Source organism: Mus pahari, chromosome 7 (assembly GCF_900095145.1).
Source record: "Mus pahari chromosome 7, PAHARI_EIJ_v1.1, whole genome shotgun sequence".
In the NCBI taxonomy this organism is placed as follows: Eukaryota; Metazoa; Chordata; class Mammalia; order Rodentia; family Muridae; genus Mus; species Mus pahari.
Window position 1 is genome coordinate 56,522,755 of NC_034596.1, and position 6,147 is coordinate 56,528,901.

Below are 6,147 nucleotides of genomic sequence, written 5' to 3' on the forward strand. Positions count from 1 at the left end.
AACACACACACACATACACACACACAGAATACAAGTTAGTGTATATGTCTTTAAATATACTTTTATGAAATTTTATTAACTATATGGTATTATATTAGTTTTGTATAATAGAAAACATACTTGTGACCAGTTAAATGGCCAATGAATCCTTGCTTCATGGATTCATCTAAAGAGAAAAGAAATGCCTAACATCAACATCATTAAAATAGGATTTACAATTTCGTATTTGTCATTTTAAATTTTGATAATCTTGGGGAATACTAAATATAATATATACCAAGTGTATATATTTTCTTGCCATATCTCCAATAAATTACACATATTGGAGTTTACCTTGAATTTATATAACTGAGGTTCTTAAAACATTGGTTTCAAACCTAGTTATCAGTTATTTTAGTCTTAGATAAAGCCCAAAATGTAAGAGAAGCTGAGATAATGGACACAAGGTTCATGAAAGATTGTGCATTTCTTTCCTAATATTGTGTCTTATGCTTTCCTAAATCTGATGTATTGTGGAATATTCAGTCATGGTTCTCAAATCACCATCCTATGACATAGAACTCCCAGCTGCTGCAGAACTGTCTGGTTTCCAGTCCCTAGGCTTTCGGGCTATATATTTAGTTCACAATTTTCATCTTTTGTTTTTATCCTTCTGTATCTTGACATCGGGTATTTTCTCTTATATGCTATGCAGCTCTGCACAAAGTCCAGTTTGGGACTGACATGCTATTTAAAGACAGAAATGTTGACAGAGGCTTTTGGAACTAAAAGATCTTAGTTGCCTTTACTTAAAGAATCATATATAAGAGACTCATTTCAGTAAGCATGGTTTCCTACAAGACAGTCTAAAGAAGTAGACCTGAAATATGGGGAGACTTTCATCAAATGCTGAATATGTGATACCTATTTGTTCTTGAGTTTGGGAAAATTAATATATTATATTGGCAGACAATCATTTGAATAGGTATAATGATATAAAATTCATCAGTAGATTCATATTTTAAATAACACCCACCAATACCCATTCCCCTTCATCTATATATGAAGTCTGTCAAGGCAGATTAAAATAAAAACGCAAAAAAGCATCTAGTAATAGAAATGTCTTTAAGTGATTTACCCACTGATTCTACTAAATAGCAATGTTGAAACCGCTTTACTATTCCCTAAGGCCCTAACTTACCCCAATTATTAATTGTTTAATTTGACAACTTCAGGAAAAGTGGAGGGAGGAGTATGAGGCAAAAGCATACTCCTAAAGTCTGAGTGACACGGGTAGAGCTGAGGTTACAGGAACTCTTGCAGGTGCTTTTCCAGTAGCTATACAAGTTGCTTTTCTCATATATCATGAGATTTAATTTGCTTTTCCACAGAGCTAGAACACTTCATTTCCTTCTTTGAGATATGTAGTAAAGTATCATGTCTGTGAAACCTCTTGAAGACACAATAAAATTAAAAATGGATCAGGATTAAATAAGATATCAAGATTTCTACTACTAGTGTAAAGTGTAACTCTCTGTAGTTGGGAAGACGGGAAAGAAGTTTATGGATAGATTTTTCTTCTGGTTTTTATTGGTTATTTTATTTATTTACATTTCAAATGCTGTCTCCCTGGTTTCCCACCTACTACATCCCTATCCCAACACCCCTCCTTTGTGCCTCTAAGAGGGAGCTACCCCACTCACCCACCCACTCCTGCCCCACCACTCTAGCATCCTCCTAAAGTGGAGGCATCAACCCTCCATAGGACCAAGGGCTTCCCCTCCCATTGATTCCAGATGAGGCAATCCTCTGTTACATATGTAGCTGGAGTCCTGTACTCATCCATGTACACTCTTTGGTTGGTGCTTTTGTCCCTGGGATCTCTGGAGGCAGGTCTGGTTAGTTGGTATTTTTGGTCTTCTTATGGGGTTGCAATGCTGTTCAGCTCCTTCAGTCCTTCCCCTAATTCTTCCATTGATGTCCCCAGGCTCAGTCCAATGGTTGACTGTGAGTATCTGCGTCTGTACTAGTCAGGTGCTGGTAGAACCACTCATAAGACAGCTATACCAGGCTCCTGTAATCAAGTGCTTCTTGGCATCAGCAATACTGTCAGGGTTTGGTGTTCGTGGATGGGATGGATCCCTAGGTGGGACAAACTCTGGATGGCCTTTCCTTCAGTCTGCACAATTTTTTTTGTCCCTATATTTCCATTAGACAGGAACAATTCTGGGTTAAAATTTTTGAGATGGGTGGATGGCCTCATCCCTCAACTGGGGGGTCATGTCTATCTACTGGAGGTGGTCTTGCCAGGCTCTCTCTCCCCTTTGTTGGGTACTTTGGCTAATGTCATCCCTGTTGGGTCCTGGGAACCTCTTACTGCTCTGGCTTCTGGGACTTTCTAGTGCCCTCCTCTTCTGCTCCCCACCCCTTACTGCTACATGTTTCTATTCATTTTCCTAACCCTATGGACACCTCTCATGTCTCTTCCCATACCTGATCCTGTCCCCCCTTTCCCTTACCCTTTCTCTATCCCTCCCAGATTCCTCTTTCCCTCTACCTCCTAAGATTATTTTGTTCCCCTTTCTAAGTAGGATTGAAGCATCCACACTTTGGTATTCCTTCTTGTTAAGCTTTTTTATGGTATGTGAGTTATATCATGGGTATTCTGAGCTTTGGGACCTCATAAAATTAAAAACTTCTGTAAGGCAAAGGACACTATCAATAGGACAAAATGATCAACTAGAGATTGGTAAAAGATCTTTACCAAGCCTACAGCCTATAGAGGGTTAATATCTTATATATATATATATATATATATATATATATATATATATATATATATATATATATATATAAAGAACTCAAGAAGTTAGACTCCAGGGAACCAAATAATCCTATTAAAAATGGGGTACAGAGATCACAAAGAATTCTCAACTGATCAATCTTGAGTGGCTGAGAAGCACATAAAGAAATGTTCAACATCTGTAGTCATCAGGGAAACACAAATCCAAACAACCCTGAGATTTCACCTCACACCAATCAGAATGGCTAATATCAAAAACTCAGGTGACAACAGATGCTGGTAAAGATGTGAAGAAAGTGGAACACTCCTCCATTGCTGGAGGGATTGCAAGCTGGTAAAACTACTTTAGAGAACAATCTGGTAGTTCTTCAAAAGAAGAGTGGATACAGAAACTGTGGTACCTTTACACAATGGAGTACTACTCAGCTATTCAAAACAATGACTTCATGCGATTTACAGGCAAATGGATAGAACTAGAAATTATCATCCTGAGTGAGGTAACCTAAACACAAAAGGACATATATTGTATGTACTCATTGATTTTTCTTTCTTGATCTGCACAAGTCATGCTGGATTGGTGATATATTCACACTGTGAATAAATCAATGGAATTGATATCTTCATAGTCTAATGTATTTTATATCTTGGGTACTGTTGCTACTTAAATTTTATATCAAATGACTGCTCATTGGAAAATAGTCTAACTAATATTGGAAGATCTTTCAGGCTTACTGTCTAATACTCTTGCATTGAGTAATGATTTATGATTTCTTTCTAACCTTTCTTCCATTTAAAAGGCTAATATTTTTTTAAACTAGCTCAAGTTCATTTTTATATCACTAGATTTTGTCCTAATGTAGTATTTGTTCTGCCATTGATTTGGTAGGAAAAATACCTTTCCTTTGAGAGTCAGGTGAGAAAGCTGTTTAAATGAGAAATTTCCCATGTAATCTTGAGAATAGGTATTTAAACACATATTGACTCTGTTTGGGGATATTTAGATAGTTCCGTGTTGCTGAAGGAAGGATGCCTAGGGGTATGGATTGAGATTAAAAGCCTTGAGCAACCTTTCCTTGTCACTGTCTTAGATCTTGTCTTTGAAGTGATAGGAATTGAGGAGGAAGAAGAAAGATTAAGAAGAAACAGCAATGACAGAATTCTTTGTCTTCCCTATTTTTTCATAAAGGTGTAGCTTGTTGTCATTATAAATGTTCCACTACCTACTTATAATAACGAATAATTGGATATATTGGAAGAGAAACAAATCCTTGAGACTCCTTACACTAAATTCCTAAATCAGTGACTCCTTGTTTACTTATCATAAAAATCAACTGTTTTCTGAGACAAGGATATAGATTTGACATTTAATCATTTCTAATGACATATGATCTCCTGACAGGTATTTCAGAGCCCTACAAGCAGTATTTTAACAATTTTGACTTCAGGCCAGCTTAAATTCTTGGTAGGAATGTCTCAGGAAGATAACTAGTCCACTTAACCTGCAGAGAAACAACACACAACAAAGGCCAGGGTATACTTGTGTTTTGTGAAATGAGAGGGACTAGGGATGTGCCTCAGCTGGTAGAGAGTTTACTAAGCATGAAGGGAAGCTTAGGTTCTATCCCTTGTACTTCTTAAACTGGACGAAGGGGCATACTCCTGTATTTTCAGGACTTAGAAAGTGGTGGCAAGAAAATCAGAAGTTCAAGGTCATTCTCTGACAGTGATTTCAAAGCCAGCCTGAGCTACATGATATTTTTGTCTCAAAAAAGTCAAATTTATATTTTACTTAATTTATAATTTCTATTCCCTTACTCACCCACCCACCTACCCACTCCTCCCTCTCCACCCCCACATTACCCTACACTAGGGCATCAAGCCTTCACAGGAATAAAGGCTTCTCCTACCATTGGTGTCAGACAAGGTCATCCTCTGCTACATATACTGGTCTTTCTATGTGTACTCCTTGGTTTGTAGTTTAGGCACTAGGAATTCTGGTTGGTTGATATTGTCTGCATTTTGTGATTGTATATGGGATGGATCCCCATATCGGGCAGTATTTGGATGGTTTTTCCTTCAATCTATGCTCCACACTTGTCTCCATATTTCCTCCTGTGAGTATTTTGTTTCCCCTTCTAAGAAGAACCAAAGCACCCATGCTTTGGCCTTCCTTTGTCATGAGCTTCATGTGGTCTGTGAATTGTATCTTGGGTATTCCAAGCTTTTGGGCTAATATCCACGTATCAGTTAAAGCATACTGTGTGTGTTCTTTTGTGATTGGGTTACCTCACTCAGGATGATATTTTCTAGTTCCATCCATTTGCCTAAGAATTTCATGAAAGACAAAAATCCAAGTGAATCAAGGATCTCCATGTAAAATCAGATACACAGAAACTAATAGAAGAGAAAGTGGGGAAATGCCTTGAACACATGGGCACAGGGGAAATTTTCCTGAACAGAACACCGGTGGATTATGTCTAATGTCAACAGTTGACAAATAGGACCTCACAAAATTGCAAAGCTTCTGTAAGGCAAAGGACACTGTCAAAAGGACAAAATGGCAATCAATAGATTGGGAGAAGAACTTTATCAATACTATATCCAATAGAGGTCTAATATCCAATATATACAAAAAAACTCAAGAAATCAGACAATCAAATAACCCTATCAATAAATGGGAACAGAGCTAAACAAAGAATTTTCAACAGAGGAATATCAAATGGCTGAGAAGCACCTAAAGAAATGTTCAACATCCTAGTCATCAGGGAAATACAAATCAAAACAACCTTGAGATTCCACCTTACACCAGTCAGAATGGCTAAGATCATATACTCAGGTGACAGCAGATGGTGGCAAGGATCTGGAGAAAGATTAACAGTCCACCATTGTTGGTGGGACTGCAAGCTGGCACAACCACTCTGGAAATCAGTTTGGCCATTCCTCAGAAAATTGGACATAGCTCTACCTGAGAACCCAGCTATACAACTCCTGGGCATATACCCAAATGATTCTCCAACATATAACAATGACACATGACCCACTATGTTCATAGCAGCCTTATTTATAATAGAAACTGGGAAAAAAACCCACATGTCCTTCAACAGAGTAATGTGGTACATCTACACAATGGAGTACTATTCAGCTATTAGAAATATTTTTCTGTGCTCGCTTCGGCAGCACATATACTAAAATTGGAACGATACAGAGAAGATTAGCATGGCCCCTGCGCAAGGATGACACGCAAATTCGTGAAGCGTTCCATATTTTTAATCTTTCAACAAACCTAAAAGAAGACAGCCACAAGAATATGCCAACTTTAACAACAAAAATAATAGGAAGCAATTACTTTTCTTTAATTTCCCTTA

At 37.6% G+C, this 6,147-nt stretch overlaps 1 non-coding gene across 1 annotated transcript; it reads left to right on the top strand.

Moving 5' to 3' along the window:
* Positions 1-5,943: 5,943 nt before the first annotated feature.
* Positions 5,944-6,050, top strand: LOC115064509. The gene has a single exon (XR_003844341.1). It is a non-coding gene; the product is annotated as a U6 spliceosomal RNA (small nuclear RNA).
* The last annotated feature ends 97 nt before the right edge of the window (positions 6,051-6,147 follow it).